We start from the raw sequence: 23506 nt of genomic DNA on the forward strand, positions 1-23506 counted from the left end.
GTCAGATCCCTGGATTATAAACTTCAACAGTTGAGGGGAGGGAGAGAGTAGCAGTTTTGTTTGGATCCCCGAAGAAATGTTCAGGAATGAAGAATTGATTTTGGTCACGTGGTTGGAAATGCAGGCTATTAGTTGAGACGTCCAAGTACCAAAGGAAGGCTGCAGTTGGAGCTCAAGACACACACTTCTAGTTCACTTCAGACAGACTAGATGCAGGGAGGATGTTCCCGATGGCGGGGAAGTCCAGAACCAGGGGTCACAGTCTAAGGATAAGGGGTAAGCCATTTAGGACTGAGATGAGGAACTTCTTCACCCAGAGAGTGGTGAACCTGTGGAATTCTTTACCACAGAAGGCAGTAGAGACCAATTCATTAAATATTTTCAAGAAGGAGTTAGATATATTTCTTAAGGCTAAAGGGATCAAGGGATATGGGGAGAAGGCAGGGACAGGGTACTGAATTTGGATGATCAGCCATGATCGCATTGAATGGCGGATCAGGCTCGTGGGGCCGAATGGCCTACTCCTGCTCCTATCTTCTATGTTTCTATGTTTCACAAGCTCACGCATTTTCCCATATGATTATGTTGCTGGGGTTTAAATACTGTCCTTTCCCCTCTGGGACATAGTTTGAATCTAACCCACACCATTGCAATGAGTGTCTCCCCTTTCTGCTAGCTGTAAGGGTTCTATGTCAAATGAGTTTCTCCATTTTGACCCAGTTTTTAGTGGCGATGGACCCACAGCACAAAATTGGCACTAATTTGACACTAAATGGTCATTCTCAGGAATGCCACAGGAGTACAGAAATAGGAGGGATCAGACAGCGGAGAAATAAAATCAGACCAAGGGGGTTTGGAATGCATGTGTGTAAATGCAGAATGTGGCAGATAACATAGAAACATAGAAGATAGGGGCAGGAGTAGGCCATTCAGCCTCTCGAGCCTGCTCCGCCATTCAATGAGATCATGGCTGATCATCCAAATTCAGTACCCTGTCCCTGCCTTCTCCCCATATCCCTTGATCCCTTTAGCCTTAAGAAATATATCCAACTCCTTCTTGAATATATTTAATGAACTGGCCTCCACCGCCCTCTGTGGCAGAGAATTCCACAGATTCACCACACTCTGGGTGAAGAAATTCCTCTTCATCTCAGTCCTAAATGGCTTACCCCTTATCCTTAGACTATGACCCCTAGTTCTGGACTCCCCGGCCATCGGGAACATCCTTCCTGCATCTAGTCTGTCCAGACCTGACAGAATTTTATAGGTTTCGATGAGATCCCCTCTCAATCTTCTAACCTCCAGTGAGTACAAGCCCAATCGACACAATCTCTCCTCATACGTCATTCCTGCTGCACTCCTTCCATGGCAAGAACATCCTTCCTCAGATAAGGCGACCAAAACTGCACACAATACTCAAGGTGCGGTCTCACCAAGGCCCTGTACAACTGCAGCAAGACATCCTTGTTCCTGTACTCGAACCCTCTTGATACGAAGGCCAACATACCATTTGCCTTCTTAACCGCCTGCTGCACCTGCATGCTTACCTTCAGCGACTGGTGCACAAGAACACCCAGGTCTCTTTGCACTTCCCCTTCTCCCAATCTATTGCCATTCAAATAATAATCTGCCTTCCTGTTTTTGCCACCAAAGTGGATAACCTCACATTTGCCATGTTTCTGCCCAATCACCCAACCTGTCCAAATCGTACTGGAGTTTCACGACATCCTCCTCACAGCATACCCTCCCACCCAGCTTTGTGTCGTCTGCAAATTTGGAGATACTACATCCAATTCCCTCGTCCAGATCATTAATATATATTGTGAACAGCTGGGGTCCTAGGACCGATCCTTGCGGTACCCCACTAGTCACTGCCTGCCACTCGGAAAACGACCCGTTTATTCCAACTCTTTGCTTTCTATCTGCCAACCAGTTCTCTATCCAAGTCAATACCTTGCCCCCAATCCCATGTGCCTTAATTTTGCAAGCTAATCTCTTATGCGGGACCTTATCGAAAGCCTTCTGAAAGTCCAAATAGACCTCATCCACTGGTTCTCCATTATCTATTCTACCAGTTACATCCTCAAAAAATTCCAGTAGATTAGTCAAGCACGATTTACCCTTTGTAAATCCATGTTGACTTTGTCCGATCCCGTCACTGCTCTCCAAGTGCTCTGCTATTACATCTTTTATAATGGACTCTAGCATTTTCCCCACTACCGATGTCAGGCTTACCGGTCTATAATTCCCCGCTTTTTCTCTACCACCTTTTTTGAATAATGGGGTAACATTAGCTACCCTCCAATCCATGGGTACTGTTCCAGAGTCTATCGAGTTCTGGAAGATGACCAGCAATGCATTGGTAATCTGCAGGCACAAGTTGCCACATGGGAATATGCTAAAGTGGCATTAACGGAGACCTGGCTCAAACAAGGGGAGGAATGGGAACTTAACATTCCTAGCGACACTATTCAGGAGAAATAGGGAAGGACAAAAAAAGGAGAGAGGGTGGCAGTATTGATGAAAGAAACTGTTACAGCCCTGGAAAAGGATAATATTGACCTGGATTTTGCTGTAGAAATAACTGCTATTAAGGGGTAAATTGGACAGCAACTTCCAACATGCGCAATTAAATGTGGAAATCAGGAGGTTTCTGCCCGAGTTGCCTTACTCCTCCAGAAGCTCCGATACACCGGTATCTCCCCAGAGACTCGCCATTCAAACACATAGAAGCCCGTGAAGTTGTGGTACTTATGTGATAGATACCCACAAAACACGCCAGAAAAGGTTAGGATTTGTCCATTCTAGTGTAAGTAATTTTTTAACGGCGCGATAAGTCTTAATTACTGCCAAACAACCTCTCTGGCCCTGAAAATTAACTTTCACAAGTGTGGAGCCTCATTCCTTCAATTATTGTTGGCGATATTAAAAAAGTTAAGTACATTTTTCTTTAACTTTTTCTTTGTTTCTTTAGCTCTCTCTCTTAATCCCATCTTTCTTTCCCTCTGATTAGTTAAGGAGATGCACAGTTGTTTGACCTGTTCACACCGGTCCCAGATCCCCTGTAGAGGACACGGCGCTGTTTTGGCTCTCTAATAACGCACATTCTAGTGCAAAAGCCCACAGAAAGTCTGTGGGTAAGTGTAATGAACGGCTAACGCCGCTTGTTCACTGCTGACTGCACAATGCATTGTACTTCAGTGTTCAAAGACTGAATCTATGTGGTTAGAGATAAGGAGCAGAAGAGGAGCTATTACGCTGCTGCATGTACACTATAGACCGCCCGATAATGGGAAGATAGAGCGGGACGCATTTCAGAAAGATGTAATAACAATAGTAGTGAAAATGGGGGACTTCAGTTATCGTAGTATAGACTGGGGAAAAAATTGTGTGAAGGACAGAGGGGGAGGAATTCCTGAAATGTGTACAAGAGAACGTCCTTGATCAGTGTGTTTCGAGCTGCAATGAGGAAGGAAGCAGTGCTGGGTCTAGTTCTCAGGAATGAAGTGGGGCAGGTGAAGCATGTTTCAGTGGGAGAGCATTTGGGGAACAGTGATCACAGTATCATTTGGTTTAGAGTAGTTATGGAAAAGGACAAGGAACAATCCAATGTGAAAATACTCAACTGGAGGAGGGCTAATTTCAGTGAGTTGAAAAGGGATCTGGCCCAGTTAGATTAGATTGGAAACAATGATTGGCAGGTAAAACAGTAAATGAGCAATGGGAGGCCTTCAAAGAGGAGATGGTTCGAGTACAGACGAGACACATTCCCATGAGGGGGAAAGGAAGGGCATCCAAAGCTAGAGCTCCCTGGATGACTAACGATATAGGGGGCGAAATTCGGCTCCAATGTGACTGCCATTAGCACCTCTGGGGGGTGCAAAGGGCTAATCACCCGGGGGGAGGCGGAAAAAGCACCTCCCGTGAAATTCAATGGGGCATTGCTGAGGCGCTACCCGATAGCGCCGCGCCCCCACCGGTAGCGCCCCGGGCAATGACGTCCCCTTACCATCGTGCGGCAGAAATTCGGCTGCGCTCCGTGAGGTTGCCGCGGGCAGTGTCAGCGCCAGCCTCACGGGTCGCGAGCATGGCCATCCTCCGCTCGCGGGGCGGTAGTTAAAGGGGAGGGCCTGGAAATTCAGTGGGCCTTGCGCCCACTTAGCGCCTAAAGAGGTCTTTTGCGCCGGCGGGGTGGTAGCGCGGAAATTGAGTGCAGCGGCATTGGCGGCGGTAGCCGTTAGCGCTGCGCCGGGACCGATGACGTCATCGGTGTGCGCGGTGGCCCGTAATGCCGCGAAACCGCGCCGATCCCCATATTTATTTGCGGCCGCCTCCTCCGAAGCAGGCGCAAACAGCGACCAGAAAATGGGGCCGTCCTGCTGCCATAGTGGGGCGCTTTAAAGCGGAAGGTGCGGCCGGCCGGTTTTTCGGCGGCCGCCTGCCCGCACCTCCTTCCCCGGCCTCCTCCACACCCCCCGCGGCATTGCCGGCTGGTTTCCGTGGAGCCCGGCACTTCTCCGTTGTGCCGGGCTCTTTTGCAGGCACTCGCGATCGGGGCTCCGGCCGTTGCAGGCACCTCCCCCTTAAGAGAAGGAGGAGGCCTGCAGTACCGCAGCCTGCCGCACCGCATCGGGTGGCGCTGCGGCAACTAGCGCGCCGATATTCAGTTGCAGCGCCCCAAACGGAGGCGGGCACACCCTGCTATAGCGCCCGCTTCCGAATTGGGGCGCAGAAGACGAATATACGGCGTGCGCTAATGCCTCCCTGCCCAGCACTAACTTTTGGGCGCGAGCGAGCTGCCCGCGCCCAAGTGAATTTCTAGGCCGAGGTGCGGCCGCGACCCGCGCCACCATTTTCTTTTTTTTGGCTGACTTCCAGCTTGGCCCTCCGTGGTGTGCCGTGGTGCGGTCCTGGCCGCCATCGCACAGCCCGGTGCCACGTCTCGGTGCTGGACTGCGGCCGCGGCACCACGCCGCCCTGGTGGCCTAGTTGGGCCATCAGAGGCCCTGCAGAGTGCGCAGCGGCCCTCTCCTCAGCCGATCGCGTCCCGATATCGCCTCGGTTACTGCCCCACCAGGAAGTTCAGCGCCCGACATTGCACTCCACTTCCTGGGCGGGGCGGTACCAAATTCCACGCCCATAGAGATTAAAATGAAACAGAAAAAGGAGGCTTATGATAAATTTCAGGTTGATAAGACAGTAGAGAACCAATCAGAATACAGAGAGTGCAGAGGAGATTTAAAAAAGGAAATAAAAGGGGTAATGCGAAAAGATTAGTGGGTAATATAAAAGAGAAGACTAAAGTCTTTTATAAACATATAAAGAGAAAAAGTATATCCAAGGAAGGGTGGGGCTGATTAAGAGCCCAAAAGGAGATCTTGTGGAGGCAGAGGGCATGGCTGAGGTACTAAATGAGCACTTTGCATCTGTCTTCAGTAGAGAAGAGGATGCTGCCAATGTAGCAGTAAAGGAGGAGGTGGTAGAGGGTAAAAATAGATAAAGAGGCTGTACTAAAATAGTTGCCAGTGCTCAAGGTAGAAAAGTCACCCGGTCTGGATAGGATTCAACCTAGGTTGCTGAGGGAAGTATGGGTGGAAATAGCTGAGGCTCTGGCCACAATTTTCCAATCCTCCTTTTATATGGGGGTGGTGCCAGAGGCCTGGAAGATTGCAAATGTTATACTCCTGTTTGAAAAAGGGGAGATGGATAAACCCGGCAACTACAGGCCAGTCAGCCTAACGTTGGTGGTGGGGAAACTCGTAGAGACAATAATCTGGGACAAAATTAATTGGCACTTGGAATAATATGGGTTAATAAATGACAGCCAACACGGATTTGTTAAAGGCAAATCATGTCTGACTAACTTGATTGAGTTCTTTGATGAAGTAATGGAAAGGGTTGATGAGGGTAGTGCGGATGATGTTGAGTATACGGACTTCAGAAGGCGTTTGATAAAGTACCACAGGCTTCTTCGACAGCACCTCCCAAGCCCGCGACCTCTACCACCTAGAGCGACAAGGGCAGCGGACACATGGGAACACCACCACCTCCAAGTTCCCCTCCAAGTCACACACCATCCTGACTTGGAAATATTTTGCTTTTCCTTCATCGTCGCTGGGTCAAAATCCTGGAACTCCCTCCCTAACAGCACTGTGGGAGTACCTTCACCACACGGACTGCAGCGGTTCAAGAAGGCGGCTCACCACCACCTTCTCAAGAGCAACTTGTGGTAAACCACTTTTATCGTTCACTATCGTTACACTATGGTTATCACTGTTTATATCGTTACACTATGGTTATCACTGTTTACACTGTTGTATCACTACACAAGGTCACCTCTTGTCACGCTGTTATACCTGGGCTGACCACAGCTGACTCCGCCCATGACTCCGCCTGCTTGCCCAGGTATAAAGGTGGTCGACTGGCTGGTATTCCTCCTTGTTGGACCCGATCACCCACGAGGGTGGGCTCTGTTATTTAGCCAATAAAAACCTATAGTTACTATCTTAACTCGTCGCTTTTCATCGGATGAATTGATAGGTATATCAATTTTATTGGCTAAATTTTGAAATGAGTGGATCGGAGCAGCCAAACGACCAGCCAAACGGCCAGCTACAACAGCCACAGCAGCCGGCCTGGCTGCGAGCCCTCCGACCGCCGTACCTGGATCTAAACCCACAGGCAGCGAACTCAGCCCTCGACTTCAAACACTGGCTGAGCTGTTTCGAATCCTACCTGGGAGAATCCGGCGTGCCTCCGGGATCCAAACTAAGAGTTCTGACCGCCCAAGTGAGCCCTAAAGTATTTGCAATCATCCAGGACCTTACTACATACGAGGATGCCCTCAACCTGCTGAAAGAGCAGTACCGGAGCCCGGTAAACTCTATGTATGCCAGACATCTCCTAAGATCCCGCTCGCAACAGCCAGGAGAGTCTGTAGATGAATTTTTACGGGCGCTACAAACACTCGGCAGGGACTGTGACTTTAAAGCTGTAACGGCTGCAGAAAATACTGAAGGGAATATCCGCGATGCCTTCGTGAAAGGCCTTCGGTCCGACTACTCACGGCAAAGACTGCTCGAATCAAAGGACCTCGACCTGAATACAACTGCAGCCCTCGCTCGCTCTCTGGAAGTGGCCCATCGGGACCTCGAGGCGTATTCCAGGTACTGTGCTGCGCGACCCTGGGACTCCGGCCCGACCCCGGCCGCAATACCCCTCGCACCGCCGCCTCTGGGACCTACCTCAGCGTCGGTGTCCCAGAACCGATCGGGACCGCCACCCCCGGTACCGGCTGCAACATCGGAGCCCCGCGATCGGGCCGCCGGCTGCTTCTTCTGTGGCCAGGCGAAACACCCGAGGACGCGCTGCCCTGCAAGAAACGCGACTTGCTCCGATTGCCACAAGAAAGGCCACTTCGCTAAGGCCTGCAGGGGGAGAGCCACAGACGCCAGCAGTGCCTCATGCGAGTTGTGGGGGCGGCCATCTTTCATCAAGGCCACAGATGCCAGTATCCCCTCGTGTGAGTCGTGGGGGCAGCCATCTTTGATCAAGGCCACCGACACCAGCAGTGCCTCATGTGAGTTGTGGGGGCGGCCATCTTCTCCGCCATTTTATTCAACCTCGTGGGCGCCGCCATTTTGTCCACCACACTCGACCGCCACCTTGTCTCCAGACCCGACCACCGCCTCACCCGCAGACTACAGCAGCTCGCTCAGCCATACACTAGCCTCCGTCACACTGGACCAAGCTCGCCCGCATCACCTGTCCAAGTCATGATGGACATCAAAGTAAACGGCCACGCCACGACCTGCCTGTTCAACAGCGGAAGCACGGAGAGTTTCATCCATCCAGACACGGTGAGCCACTACTCCCTCACTGTCCGGCCAACGCACAACCGGATCTCGATGGCGTCGAGGTCCCATTCTACAGACATCAGCGGCTACTGTGTTGTGACCCTGTCGGTTAGGGGCACGGAGTATAAAAATTTTAAACTCCTCGTCCTGCCCCAGCTCTGCGCTGCCGTCCTACTAGGGCTGGACTTCCAATCCCACCTTCAAAGTGTCACTTTGGCATACGGTGGACCCCTCCCCCCACTCACAGTCGACAACCAGCAGCCTTTAAACCGCCCACCGCATACCACCTGCGGCCTATCCACCCTCAAGGTCCCGCCCCCCTCCCTGTTCGCTAACCTCACCCGCGACTGTAAACCCGTCGCCACCAAGAGCAGGCGGTACAGCGCCGGGGACAGAGCTTTTATTAGCTCTGAGGTGCAGCGTCTCCTGAAGGAGGGCATCATCGAGAGGAGCAACAGCCCCTGGCGTGCCCAGGTCGTAGTCGTTAAGACCGGCAATAAAAACCGCCTGGTCATCGACTACAGCCAAACCATAAACCGGTACACCCAGCTGGACGCATACCCCCTTCCCCGCATATCTGATATGGTCAATCAGATTGCACAGTACCGGGTATTCTCCAACATCGACCTTAAGTCGGCCTATCACCAACTCCCTATCCGCCCTGAGAACCGCCAGTATACCGCCTTCGAGGCGAATGGCCGCCTCTACCACTTCCTTAGGGTTCCCTTCGGCGTCACCAACGGGGTTTCGGTCTTCCAAAGGGAGATGGACCGGATGGTTGACCAGAACGGGCTGCAGGCCACGTTCCCTTATCTAGATAACGTCACCATCTGCGGCCGCGACCGGCAGGACCACGATGTTAATCTGGAGAAATTCCTCCGTACGGCCGAACGGCTGAACCTCACTTACAATAAGGAGAAATGTGTGTTTAACACCTCGCGTCTCGCCTTCCTCGGCTGCGTAGTAGAGAACGGGGTCATCGGCCCCGACCCCGAAAGAATGCGCCCCCTCATGGAGCTACCCCTCCCCCACTGTCCAAAGGCGCTGAAGAGAACCCTGGGGCTCTTCGCCTACTATGCCTAATGGGTGCCGAATTATGCGGACAAAGCCAGACCCCTCATGAAGTCCACCTCCTTCCCCCTGACGGCAGAAGCGTGCGCAGCCTTCTCCCTCATAAAGGGAGACATTGCTAAGGCCACAATGCACGCGGTGGATGAGTCTATCCCTTTCCAAGTGGAGAGCGATGCATCCGACTTCGCCCTAGCAGCAACCCTTAACCAGGCGGGGAGACCTGTGGCCTTCTTCTCAAGGACCCTCCAGGGCCCTGAGATCCGACACTCTTCGGTCGAGAAGGAGGCCCAGGCGATCGTGGAGGCAGTACGACGCTGGAGGCATTACCTGGCAGGCAAACGATTTACTCTCCTCACCGACCAGCGTTCAGTCGCTTTTATGTTTAATAACAAGCTGAGGGGCAAAATCAAGAACGACAAGATCTTGAGGTGGAGAATCGAGCTCTCCACCTATGATTATGATATCTTGTACCGACCTGGTAAACTGAACGAACCCCCAGATGCTCTATCACGAAGTACATGCGCCAACGTGCAAATTGATAGACTGCAGACCCTCCACAACAACCTCTGCCACCCCGGGGTCACCAGACTTTACCACTTCATTAAGGCCCGCAACCTGCCCTACTCCATCGAGGAGGTCAGGACCATGACCAGGAACTGCCAAACCTGTGCCGAATGCAAACCGCATTTCTTTAGGCCGGACAGAGCAAGCCTGATCAAGGCCACCCGCCCCTTCGAGCGCTTGAGCATCGATTTTAAGGGGCCCCTCCCGTCCTCTGACCGTAATGTGTACTTCCTCAACATCATTGATGAGTACTCCCGTTTCCCCTTTGCCTTCCCCTGCCCAGACATGACCAGTACCACGGTCATCAAATGCCTGAACGACCTCTTCGCCTTGTTCGGGTTCCCGAACTATATACATAGCGACCGGGGCTCATCCTTCATGAGCGAGGAACTTCGCCAGTTCCTACTAGCGAGAGGCATTGCTGCAAGCAGGACCACCAGCTACAACCCCCGAGGGAACGGCCAGGTGGAAAGAGAGAACGCGACTGTCTGGAAGGCCGTTCTCTTAGCCTTAAAGTCTAAGGGCCTGCCAACCTCTCGCTGGCAGGAAGTCCTCCCGGCAGCGCTGCATTCCATCCGGTCACTGCTTTGCACGGCCATTAATGCCACCCCCCATGAACGAATGATTGTTTTCCCCAGGAAGTCAACTACGGGAACCTCGCTACCAACATGGCTGACTTCTCCGGGGCCCGTCTTGCTGCGAAAGCACGCGAGGGCCCATAAAACGGACCCCCTGGTCGAGAGGGTGGACCTCCTGCACGCCAACCCCCAGTACGCCTATGTGGCATACCCAGACGGGCGGGAGGACACAGTCTCCTTACGAGACCTTGCACCCTCGGGCACCCCTGAGACACCACCGTTACCCCCCACCACCCCCCCAAATCCACCCCAGGTAGACGGCATGCCGGAACCCCACGAGCCTTCGCCGACCACGCAGACACCAGCATTAACATCGGATACTACATCACCGCCGCCGCTGCTGCGCCGATCAGAGAGACTTACGAGGCCTCCGGACAGACTGACATACCCGAACTGGTAGCACACTTCACCCCGCCGGACTCAAATCTAAACAAGGGGTGAATGTGGTAAACCACTTTTATCGTTCACTATCGTTACACTATGGTTATCACTGTTTATATCGTTACACTATGGTTATCACTGTTTACACTGTTGTATCACTACACAAGGTCACCTCTTGTCACGCTGTTATACCTGGGCTGACCACAGCTGACTCCGCCCATGACTCCGCCTGCTTGCCCAGGTATAAAGGTGGTCGACTGGCTGGTATTCCTCCTTGTTGGACCCGATCACCCACGAGGGTGGGCTCTGTTATTTAGCCAATAAAAACCTATAGTTACTATCTTAACTCATCGCTTTTCATTGGATGAATTGATAGGTATATCACAACTAGGGATGGGCAATAAATGCCGGCCTTGCCAGCGACACCCACATCCCATGAATGAATAAAACAAACACGTAATAGACCCGTTAGCAAAATTAAAGCCCATGGGATTAAAGGGACAGTGGCAGTGTGGATACAAAATTGGCTAATGGACAGAAAGCAGAGAGTAGAAGTGAAAGGTTGTTTCCCATACTGGAGGGAAGAACACAATGGCGTTCCACACGGGTCGGTATTAGAACCACTGCTTATTTTGATATATATTACTGACCTGGGCTTAGGTATAGAGGACATAATTTCAAAGTTTGCGGATATCACAAAGCTTGACAATGTAGTAAACAGTGAGGAGGAGAGTAACAGACTTCAGGACAACTTATGAAATGGGCGGACACTCGGCAGTTCCAAGTTAACGCAAAGAAGTGTGAGGTGATTCATTTTGGAAGGAAAAAAAGAGGCAATATAAACTAAAGGTACAATTTTAAAGGTGGTGCAGGAACAAAGACACCTGGGGATAAAATTAGGTTGATTTGTGCCTCCCGTTAGCGCTAGCAGGGCACAAAACAACTAGCGCCTGGGTGCGGCACCGCCAACGCCTCCCGCGAAATTCAGCAGGAGGTTAGCGGCGGCGCTAACCGCTAGCGCCCCGCGGCGCTGCGCCTTCGGCGATTATGTCATCGCCGCACACAGCACCCCGCTCGCACCCGGGCCGCGATCTTCGGTAGCGCCCCCTGACTTAACGCCGGACGCTATGTCTGACAGGGTCAGGGGGGCCTACCTGCAGCCGGGGCGGCGCAAATTAAAGGGGAGGTGTCAGGTGGCCATTTTTGTTGCTGGCCACTTGCCAGCACCTGCCCCCATTGCTGTCCCCGGCCTTCTGTACAGGCCCCCCGCGGGGTGCCGGCAGGTGGATTGGAGTTCCCTATCCCAGGAGGTGGATTGGAGTTCCCTATCCCAGGAGGTGGATTGGAGTTCCCTATCCCAGCAGCTTGGATTGGAGTTCCCTATCCCAGGAGGTGGATTGGAGTTCCCTATCCCAGGAGGTTGGATTGGAGATCCCTATCCCAGGAGGTGGATTGGAGTTCCCTATCCCAGGAGGTAGATTGGAGTTCCCAATCCCAGGAGGTGGATTGAAGTTCCCTATCCCAGGGGTTGGATTGTAGTTCCATATCCCAGGGGTTGGATTGGAGTTCCCTATCCCAGGGGTTGGATTGGAGTTCCCTATCCCAGGAGGTGGATTGGAGTTAACTATCCCGGGAGGTGGATTGGAGTTCCCTATACCAGGGGAGGTGGATTGGAGTTCCCTATCCCAGGAGGTGGATTGGAGTTCCCTATCCCAGGAGGTGGATTGGAGTTCCCTATCCCAGGAGGTGGATTGGAGTTCCCTATCCCAGGAGGTGGACTGGAGTTCCCTATCCCAGGGGTTAGATTGGAGTACCCTATCCCAGGAGGTGGATTGGAGTTCACAATCCCAGGAGGTGGATTGGAGTTCCCTATCCCAGGAGGTGGATTGGAGTTCCATATCCCAGGAGGTGGATTGGAGTTCCCTATCCCAGGGGTTGGATTGGAGTTCCCTATCCCAGGAGGTGGATTGGAGTTCCCTATCCCAGGAGGTGGATTGGAGTTCCCTATCCCAGGAGGTGGATTGGAGTTCCCTATCCCAGGAGGTGGATTGGAGATCCCTATCCCAGGAGGTGGATTGGAGTTCCCTATCCCAGGGGTTGGATTGGAGTTCCCTATCCCAGGAGGTGGTTTGGAGTACCCCATCCCAGGAGGTAGATTAGAGTTCCCTATCCCAGGAGGTGGATTGGAGGTCCCTATCCCAGGAGGTGGATTGGAGTTCCCTATCCCAGGGGTTGGATTGGAGTTCACTATCCCAGGAGGTGGATTGGAGTTCCCTATCCCAGGAGGTAGATTGGAGTTCCCTATCTCAGCAGCTTGGATTGGAGTTCCCTATCCCAGGAGGTGGATTGGGGTTCCCTATCCCAGGAGGTTGGATTGAAGTTCCCTATCCCAGGAGATGGATTGGAGTTCCCTATCCCAGGAGGTAGATTGGAGTTCCCAATCCCAGGAGGTGTATTGAAGTTCCCTATCCCAGGGGTTGGATTGTAGTTCCCTATCCCAGGGGTTGGATTGGAGTTCCCTATCCCAGGGGTTGGATTGGAGTTCCCTATCCCAGGAGGTGGATCGGATTTCCCTGTCCCGGGAGGTGCATTGGAGTTCCCTATCCCAGGAGGTGGATTGGAGTTCCCTATCCCAGGAGGTAGATTGGAGTTCCCTATCCCAGGAGGTGGATTGGAGTTCCCTATCCCAGGAGGTGGATTGGAGTTCCCTATCCCAGGGGTTGGATTGGAGTTCCCTATCCCAGGAGGTGGATTGGAGTTTCCTATCCCAGGAGGTGGATTGGAGTTCCCTATCCCAGGAGGTGGATTGGAGTTCCCTATCCCAGGAGGTGGATTGGAGTTCCCTATCCCAGCAGTTGGATTGGAGTTCCCTATCCCAGGAGGTGGATTGGAGTTTCCTATCCCAGGAGGTTGGATTGGAGATCCCTATCCCAGGAGGTGGATTGGAGTTCCCTATCCCAGGAGGTTGATTGGAGTTCCCAATCCCAGGAGGTGGATTGAAGTTCCCTATCCGAAGGGTTGGATTGTAGTTCCATATCCCAGGGGTTGGATTGGAGTTCCCTATCACAGGGGTTGGATTGGAGTTCCCTATCCCAGGAGGTGGATTGGAGTTAACTATCCCGGGAGGTGGATTGGAGTTCCCTATCCCAGGGGAGGTGGATTGGAGTTCCCTATCCCAGGAGGTGGATTGGAGTTCCCTATCCCAGGAGGTGGATTGGAGTTCCCTATCCCAGGAGGTGGATTTGAGTTCCCTATCCCAGGAGGTGGACTGGAGTTCCCCATCCCAGGAGTTGGATTGGAGTACCCTGTCCCAGGAGGTGGATTGGAGTTCCCAATCCCAGGAGGTGGATTGGAGTTCCCTATCCCAGGAGGTGGATTGGAGTTCCCAATCCCAGGAGGTGGATTGGAGTTCCCTATCCCACGAGGTGGATTGGAGTTCCATATCCCAGGAGGTGGATTGGAGTTCCCTATCCCAGGGGTTGGATTGGAGTTCCATATCCCAGGAGGTGGATTGGAGTTCCCTATCCCAGGAGGTGGATTGGAGTTCCCTATCCCAGGAGGTGGATTGGAGATCCCTATCCCAGGGGTTGGATTGGTGTTCCCTATCCCAGGAGGTGGATTGGAGTTCCCTATCCCAGGAGGTGGATTGGAGTTCCCTATCCCAGGAGGTGGATTGGAGTTCCCTATCCCAGGAGGTGGATTGGAGTTCCCTATCCCAGGGGTTGGATTGGAGTTCCCTATCCCAGGAGGTGGATTGGAGTTCCCTATCCCAGGGGTTGGATTGGAGTTCCCTGTCCCAGGAGGGGGATTGGAGTTCCCTATCCCAGGAGGTGGATTGGAGTTCCCTATACCAGGGGTTGGATTGGAGTTCCCTATCCCAGGAGGTGGATTGTAGTTCCCTATCCCAGGAGGTGGATTGGAGTTCCCTATCCCAGGAGGTGGATTGGAGTTCCCTATCCCAGGGGTTGGATGGGAGTTCCCTATCCCAGGAGGTGGATTGGAGTTCCCTATCCCAGGGGTTGGATTGGAGTTCCCTATCCCAGGAGGTGGATTGGAGTTCCCTATCCCAGGAGGTGGATTGGAGTTCCCTATCCCAGGAGGTGGATTGGAGTTCCCTATCCCAGGAGGTGGAGTGGAGTTTCCAATCTCAGGAGGTGGATTGGAGTTCCCTATCCCAGGAGGTAGATTGCAGTTCCCTATCCCAGGAGGTGGATTGGAGTTCCCTATCCCAGGAGGTGGATTGGATTTCCCTATCCCAGGAGGTGGATTGGAGTTCCCTATCCCAGGAGGTGGATTGGAGTTCCCTATCCCAGGAGGTGGATTGGAGTTCCCTATCCCAGGAGGTGGATTGGAGTTCCCTATCTCAGGAGGTGGATTGGAGTTCCCTATCCCAGGAGGTGGATTGGAGTTCCCTATCCCAGGAGGTGGATTGGAGTTCCCTATCCCAGGAGGTGGATTGGAGTTACCTATCCCAGGAGGTGGATTGGAGTTCCCTATCCCAGGGGTTGGATGGGAGTTCCCTATCCCAGGGGTTGGATTGGAGTTCCCTATCCCAGGAGGTGGATGGGAGTTCCCTATCCCAGGGGTTGGATTGGAGTTCCCTATCCCAGGAGGTGGATTGGAGTTCCCTATCCCAGGGGTTGGATTGGAGTTCCCTATGCCAGGAGGTGGATTGGAGATCCCTATCCCAGGAGGTGGATTGGAGATTCCTATCCCGGGAGGTGGATTAGAGTTCCCTATCCCAGGAGGTGGATTGGAGTTCCCTATCCCAGGGGTTGGATGGGAGTTCCCTATCCCAGGGGTTGGTTGGAGTTCCCTATCCCAGGAGGTGGATTGGAGTTCCCTATCCCAGGAGGTGGATTGGAGTTCCCTATCCCAGGAGGTGGATTGGAGTTCCCTATCCCAGGGGTTGGATTGGAGTTCCCTATCCCAGGAGGTGGATTGGAGTTCTCTATCCCAGGAGGTGGATTGGAGATCCCTATCCCAGGGGTTGGATTGGAGTTCCCTATCCCAGGACGTGGATTGGAGTTCCCTATCCCAGGAGGTGGATTGGAGTTCCCTATCCCAGGAGGTAGATTAGAGTTCCCTATCCCAGGAGGTGGACTGGAGTTCCCTATCCCAGGGGTTGGATTGGAGTTCCCTATCCCAGGAGGTGGATTGGAGTTCCCTATCCCAGGAGGTAGATTGGAGTTCCCTATCCCAGGAGGTGGATTGGAGTTCCCTATCCCAGGAGGTAGATTGGAGTTCCCTATCCCAGGGATTGGATTGGAGTTCCCTATCCCAGGAGGTGGATTGGAGTTCCCTAACCCAGGAGGTGGATTGGAGTTCCCTATCCCAGGAGGTGGATTGAAGTTCCCTATCCCGGGAGGTAGATTGGAGTTCCCTATCCCAGGGGTTGCATTGGAGTTCCCTATCCCAGGGGTTGGATTGGAGTTCCCTATCCCAGGAGGTGGATTGGAGTTCCCTATCCCAGGGGTTGGATTGGAGTTCCCTATCCCAGGGGTTGGATTGGAGTTCCCTATCCCAGGAGGTGGATTGGACTTCCCTATCCCAGGGGTTGGATTGGAGTTCCCTATCCCAGGAGGTGGATTGGAGTTCCCTATCCCAGGAGGTGGATTGGAGTTCCCTATCCCAGGGGTTGGATTGGAGTTCCCTATCCCAGGGGTTGGATGGGAGTTCACTATCCCAGGAGGTGGATTGGAGTTCCCTATCCCAGGAGGTAGATTGGAGTTCCCTATCTCAGCAGCTTGGATTGGAGTTCCCTATCCCAGGGGTTGGATTGGAGTTCCGTATCCCAGGAGGTGGATTGGAGTTCCCTATCCCAGGGGTTGGATTGGAGTTCCCTATCCCAGGGGTTGGATTGGAGTTCACTATCCCAGGAGGTGGATTGGAGTTCCCTATCCCAGGAGGTAGATTGGAGTTCCCTATCTCAGCAGCTTGGATTGGAGTTCCCTATCCCAGGAGGTGGATTGGGGTTCCCTATCCCAGGAGGTTGGATTGGAGTTCCCTATCCCAGGAGGTGGATTGGAGTTCCCTATCCCAGGAGGTAGATTGGAGTTCCCAATCCCAGGAGGTGGATTGAAGTTCCCTATCCCAGTGGTTGGATTGTAGTTCCCTATCCCAGGGGTTGGATTGGAGTTCCCTATCCCAGGGGTTGGATTGGAGTTCCCTATCCCAGGAGGTGGATTGGATTTCCCTGTCCCGGGAGGTGGATTGGAGTTCCCTATCCCAGGAGGTGGATTGGAGTTCCCTATCCCAGGAGGTAGATTGGAGTTCCCTATCCCAGGAGGTGGATTGGAGTTCCCTATCCCAGGAGGTGGATTGGAGATCCCTATCCCAGGGGTTGGATTGGTGTTCCCTATCCCAGGAGGTGGATTGGAGTTCCCTATCCCAGGAGGTGGATTGGAGTTCCCTATCCCAGGAGGTGGATTGGAGTTCCCTATCCCAGGAGGTGGATTGGAGTTCCCTATCCCAGGGGTTGGATTGGAGTTCCCTATCCCAGGAGGTGGATTGGAGTTCCCTATCCCAGGGGTTGGATTGGAGTTCCCTGTCCCAGGAGGGGGATTGGAGTTCCCTATCCCAGGAGGTGGATTGGAGTTCCCTATACCAGGGGTTGGATTGGAGTTCCCTATCCCAGGAGGTGGATTGTAGTTCCCTATCCCAGGAGGTGGATTGGAGTTCCCTATCCCAGGGGTTGGATGGGAGTTCCCTATCCCAGGAGGTGGATTGGAGTTCCCTATCCCAGGGGTTGGATTGGAGTTCCCTATCCCAGGAGGTGGATTGGAGTTCCCTATCCCAGGAGGTGGATTGGAGTTCCCTATCCCAGGAGGTGGATTGGAGTTCCCTATCCCAGGAGGTGGAGTGGAGTTCCCAATCTCAGGAGGTGGATTGGAGTTCCCTATCCCAGGAGGTAGATTGCAGTTCCCTATCCCAGGAGGTGGATTGGAGTTCCCTATCCCAGGAGGTGGATTGGATTTCCCTATCCCAGGAGGTGGATTGGAGTTCCCTATCCCAGGAGGTGGATTGGAGTTCCCTATCCCAGGAGGTGGATTGGAGTTCCCTATCCCAGGAGGTGGATTGGAGTTCCCTATCTCAGGAGGTGGATTGGAGTTCCCTATCCCAGGAGGTGGATTGGAGTTCCCTATCCCAGGAGGTGGATTGGAGTTCCCTATCCCAGGAGGTGGATTGGAGTTACCTATCCCAGGAGGTGGATTGGAGTTCCCTATCCCAGGGGTTGGATGGGAGTTCCCTATCCCAGGGGTTGGATTGGAGTTCCCTATCCCAGGAGGTGGATGGGAGTTCCCTATCCCAGGGGTTGGATTGGAGTTCCCTATCCCAGGAGGTGGATTGGAGTTCCCTATCCCAGGGGTTGGATTGGAGTTCCCTATGCCAGGAGGTGGATTGGAGATCCCTATCCCAGGAGGTGGATTGGAGATTCCTATCCCGGGAGGTGGATTAGAGTTCCCTATCCCAGGAGGTGGATTGGAGTTCCCTATCCCAGGGGTTGGATGGGAGTTCCCTATCCCAGGGGTTGGTTGGAGTTCCCTATCCCAGGAGGTGGATTGGAGTTCCCTATCCCAGGAGGTGGATTGGAGTTCCCTATCCCAGGAGGTGGATTGGAGTTCCCTATCCCAGGGGTTGGATTGGAGTTCCCTATCCCAGGAGGTGGATTGGAGTTCTCTATCCCAGGAGGTGGATTGGAGATCCCTATCCCAGGGGTTGGATTGGAGTTCCCTATCCCAGGACGTGGATTGGAGTTCCCTATCCCAGGAGGTGGATTGGAGTTCCCTATCCCAGGAGGTAGATTAGAGTTCCCTATCCCAGGAGGTGGACTGGAGTTCCCTATCCCAGGGGTTGGATTGGAGTTCCCTATCCCAGGAGGTGGATTGGAGTTCCCTATCCCAGGAGGTAGATTGGAGTTCCCTATCCCAGGAGGTGGATTGGAGTTCCCTATCCCAGGAGGTAGATTGGAGTTCCCTATCCCAGGGATTGGATTGGAGTTCCCTATCCCAGGAGGTGGATTGGAGTTCCCTAACCCAGGAGGTGGATTGGAGTTCCCTATCCCAGGAGGTGGATTGAAGTTCCCTATCCCGGGAGGTAGATTGGAGTTCCCTATCCCAGGGGTTGCATTGGAGTTCCCTATCCCAGGGGTTGGATTGGAGTTCCCTATCCCAGGAGGTGGATTGGAGTTCCCTATCCCAGGGGTTGGATTGGAGTTCCCTATCCCAGGGGTAGGATTGGAGTTCCCTATCCCAGGAGGTGGATTGGACTTCCCTATCCCAGGGGTTGGATTGGAGTTCCCTATCCCAGGAGGTGGATTGGAGTTCCCTATCCCAGGAGGTGGATTGGAGTTCCCTATCCCAGGGGTTGGATTGGAGTTCCCTATCCCAGGGGTTGGATGGGAGTTCACTATCCCAGGAGGTGGATTGGAGTTCCCTATCCCAGGAGGTAGATTGGAGTTCCCTATCTCAGCAGCTTGGATTGGAGTTCCCTATCCCAGGGGTTGGATTGGAGTTCCCTATCCCAGGAGGTGGATTGGAGTTCCCTATCCCAGGGGTTGGATTGGAGTTCCCTATCCCAGGGGTTGGATTGGAGTTCACTATCCCAGGAGGTGGATTGGAGTTCCCTATCCCAGGAGGTAGATTGGAGTTCCCTATCTCAGCAGCTTGGATTGGAGTTCCCTATCCCAGGAGGTGGATTGGGGTTCCCTATCCCAGGAGGTTGGATTGGAGTTCCCTATCCCAGGAGGTGGATTGGAGTTCCCTATCCCAGGAGGTAGATTGGAGTTCCCAATCCCAGGAGGTGGATTGAAGTTCCCTATCCCAGGGGTTGGATTGTAGTTCCCTATCCCAGGGGTTGGATTGGAGTTCCCTATCCCAGGGGTTGGATTGGAGTTCCCTATCCCAGGAGGTGGATTGGATTTCCCTGTCCCGGGAGGTGGATTGGAGTTCCCTATCCCAGGAGGTGGATTGGAGTTCCCTATCCCAGGAGGTAGATTGGAGTTCCCTATCCCAGGAGGTGGATTGGAGTTCCCTATCCCAGGAGGTGGATTGCAGTTCCCTATCCCAGGGGTTGGATTGGAGTTCCCTATCCCAGGAGGTGGATTGGAGTTCCCTATCCCAGGAGGTGGATTGGAGTTCCCTATCCCAGTAGGTGGATTGGAGTTCCCTATCCCAGGAGGTGGATTGGAGTTCCCTATCCCAGCAGTTGGATTGGAGTTCCCTATCCCAGGAGGTGGATTGGAGTTCCCTATCCCAGGAGGTAGATTGGAGTTCCCAATCCCAGGAGGTGGATTGAAGTTCCCTATCCCAGGGGTTGGATTGTAGTTCCATATCCCAGGGTTTGGATTGGAGTTCCCTATCCCAGGGGTTGGATTGGAGTTCCCTATCCCAGGAGGTGGATTGGAGTTAACTATCCCGGGAGGTGGATTGGAGTTCCCTATCCCAGGGGAGGTGGATTGGAGTTCCCTATCCGAGGAGGTGGATTGGAGTTCCCTATCCCAGGAGGTGGATTGGAGTTCCCTATCCCAGGAGGTGGATTGGAGTTCCCTATCCCAGGAGGTGGACTGGAGTTCCCCATCCCAGGGGTTGGATTGGAGTACCCTATCCCAGGAGGTGGATTGGAGTTCCCAATCCCAGGAGGTGGATTGGAGCTCCCTATCCCAGGAGGTGGATTGGAGTTCCCAATCCCAGGAGGTGGATTGGAGTTCCCTATCCCAGGAGGTGCATTGGAGTTCCATATCCCAGGAGGTGGATTGGAGTTCCCTATCCCAGAGGTTGGATTGGAGTTCCCTATCCCAGGAGGTGGATTGGAGTTCCCTATCCCAGGAGGTGGATTGGAGTTCCCTATCCCAGGAGGTGGATTGGAGTTCCCTATCCCAGGAGGTGGATTGGAAATCCCTATCCCAGGGGTTGGATTGGTGTTCCCTATCCCAGGAGGTGGATTGGAGTTCCCTATCCCAGGAGGTGGATTGGAGTTCCCTATCCCAGGAGGTGGATTGGAGTTCCCTATCCCAGGAGGTGGATTGGAGTTCCCTATCCCAGGGGTTGGATTGGAGTTCCCTATCCCAGGAGGTGAATTGGAGTTCCCTATCCCAGGGGTTGGATTGGAGTTCCCTGTCCCAGGATGGGGATTGGAGTTCCCTATCCCAGGAGGTGGATTGGAGTTCCCTATACCAGGGGTTGGATTGGAGTTCCCTATCCCAGGAGGTGGATTGTAGTTCCCTATCCCAGGAGGTAGATTGGATTTCCCTATCCCAGGAGGTGGATTGGAGTTCCCTATCTCAGGAGGTGGATTGGACTTCCCTATCCCAGGAGGTGGATTGGAGTTCCCTATCCCAGGAGGTAGATTGGAGTTCCCTATCCCAGGGGTTGGATTGGAGTTCCCTATCCCAGGAGGTGGATTGGAGTTCCCTATCCCAGGGGTTGGATTGGAGTTCCCTATCCCAGGAGGTGGATTGGAGTTCCCTATCCCAGGAGGTGGATTGGAGTTCCCTATCCCAGGAGGTGGATTGGAGTTCCCTATCCCAGGAGGTGGATTGGAGTTCCCAATCTCAGGAGGTGGATTGGAGTTCCCTATCCCAGGAGGTAGATTGCATTTCCCTATCCCAGGAGGTGGATTGGATTTCCCTATCCCAGGAGGTGGATTGGAGTTCCCTATCCAAGGAGGTGGATTGGAGTTCCCTATCCCAGGAGGTGGATTGGAGTTCCCTATCCCAGGAGGTGGATTGGAGTTCCCTATCCCAGGAGGTGGATTAACGTTCCCTATCCCAGGAGGTGGATTGGAGTTCCCTATCCCAGGAGGTAGATTAGAGTTCCCTATCCCAGGAGGTGGACTGGAGTTCCCTATCCCAGGAGGTGGATTGGAGTTCCCTATCCCAGGAGGTGGATTGGAGTTCCCAATCTCAGAAGGTGGATTGGAGTTCCCTATAACAGGAGGTAGATTGCATTTCCCTATCCCAGGAGGTGGATTGGATTTCCCTATCCCAGGAGGTGGATTGGAGTTCCCTATCCAAGGAGGTGGATTGGAGTTCCCTATCCCAGGAGGTGGATTGGAGATCCCTATCCCAGGGGTTGGATTGGAGTTCCCTATCCCAGGACTTGGATTGGAGTTCCCTATCCCAGGAGGTGGATTGGAGTTCCCTATCCCAGGAGGTAGATTAGAGTTCCCTATCCCAGGAGGTGGACTGGAGTTCCCTATCCCAGGGGTTGGATTGGAGTTCCCTATCCCAGGAGGTGGATCGGAGTTCCCTATCCCAGGAGGTAGATTGGAGTTCCCTATCCCAGGAGGTGGATTGGAGTTCCCTATCCCAGGAGGTGGATTGGAGTTCCCTATCCCAGGGGTTGGATTGGAGTTCCCTATCCCAGGAGGTGGATTGGAGTTCCCTATCCCAGGGGTTGGATTGGAGTTCCCTGTCCCAGGAGGGGGATTGGAGTTCCCTATCCCAGGAGGTGGATTGGAGTTCCCTATACCAGGGGTTGGATTGGAGGGCCCTATCCCAGGAGGTGGATTGTAGTTCCCTATCCCAGGAGGTAGATTGGAGTTCCCTATCCCAGGAGGTGGATTGGAGTTCCCTATCTCAGGAGGTGGATTGGGCTTCCCTATCCCAGGAGGTGGATTGGAGTTCCCTATCCCAGGAGGTGGATTGGAGTTCCCTATCCCAGGGGTTGGATTGGAGTTCCCTATCCCAGGAGGTGGATTGGAGTTCCCTATCCCAGGGGTTCGATTGGAGTTCCCTATCCCAGGAGGTGGATTGGAGTTCCCTATCCCAGGAGGTGGATTGGAGTTCCCTATCCCAGGAGGTGGATTGGAGTTCCCTATCCCAGGAGGTGGAGTGGAGTTCCCAATCTCAGGAGGTGGATTGGAGTTCCCTATCCCAGGAGGTAGATTGCAGTTCCCTATCCCAGGAGGTGGATTGGAGTTCCCTATCCCAGGAGGTGGATTGGATTTCCCTATCCCAGGAGGTGGATTGGAGTTCCCTATCCCAAGAGGTGGATTGGAGTTCCCTATCCCAGGAGGTGGATTGGAGTTCCCTATCCCAGGAGGTGGATTGGAGTTCCCTATCGCAGGAGGTGGATTGACGTTCCCTATCCCAGGAGGTGGATTGGAGTTCCCTATCCCAGGGTTTCGATTGGAGTTCCCTTTCCCAGGAGGTGGATTGGAGTTCCCTATCCCAGGAGGTGGATTGGAGATCCCTATCCCAGGAGGTGGATTGGAGTTCCCTATCCCAGGATGTGGATTGGAGTTCCCTATCCCAGGGGTTGGATTGGAGTTCCCTATCCCAGGGGTTGGATTGGAGTTCCCGATCCCAGGGGTTGCATTGGAGTTCCCTATCCCAGGAGGTGCATTGGAGTTCCCTATCCCAGGAGGTGGATTGGAGTTCCCTATCCCAGGGGTTGGATTGGAGTTCCCTATCCCAGGAGGTGGATTGGAGTTCCCTATCCCAGGAGGTGGATTGGAGTTCCCTATCCCAGGGGTTGGATTGGAGTTCCCTATCCCAGGAGCTGGATTGGAGTTCCCTATCCCAGGAGCTGGATTGGAGTTCCCTATCCCAGGAGGTGGATTGGAGTTCCCTATCACAGGAGGTGGATTGGAGTTCCCTATCCCAGGAGTTGCATTGGAATTCCCTATCCCAAGGGTTGGATTGGAGTTCCCTATCCCAGGAGGTGGATTGGAGTTCCCTATCCCAGGGGTTGGATTGGAGTTCCCTATCCCAGGAGGTGGATTGGAGTTACCTATCCCAGGAGGTGGATTGGAGTTCCCTATCCCAGGGGTTGGATGGGAGTTCCCTATCCCAGGGGTTGGATTGGAGTTCCCTATCCCAGGAGGTGGATGGGAGTTCCCTATCCCAGGGGTTGGATTGGAGTTCCCTATCCCAGGAGGTGGATTGGAGTTCCCTATCCCAGGGGTTGGATTGGAGTTCCCTATGCCAGGAGGTGGATTGGAGATCCCTATCCCAGGAGGTGGATTGGAGATTCCTATCCCGGGAGGTGGATT

General features: G+C 53.4%; 1 protein-coding gene across 1 annotated transcript in view; it reads right to left on the reverse strand.

Annotated features, from left to right (window-relative positions):
* Positions 1-23506, reverse strand: part of fbxo4 (F-box protein 4) — a 286805-nt gene that overhangs the window by 28956 nt on the left and 234343 nt on the right. The gene's annotated exons all lie outside the window — the stretch shown is intronic.

This window comes from Somniosus microcephalus, chromosome 1 (assembly GCF_052327205.1).
Source record: "Somniosus microcephalus isolate GS21.2 chromosome 1, FLI_Smic_1.0, whole genome shotgun sequence".
Lineage (NCBI taxonomy): Eukaryota > Metazoa > Chordata > Chondrichthyes > Squaliformes > Somniosidae > Somniosus > Somniosus microcephalus.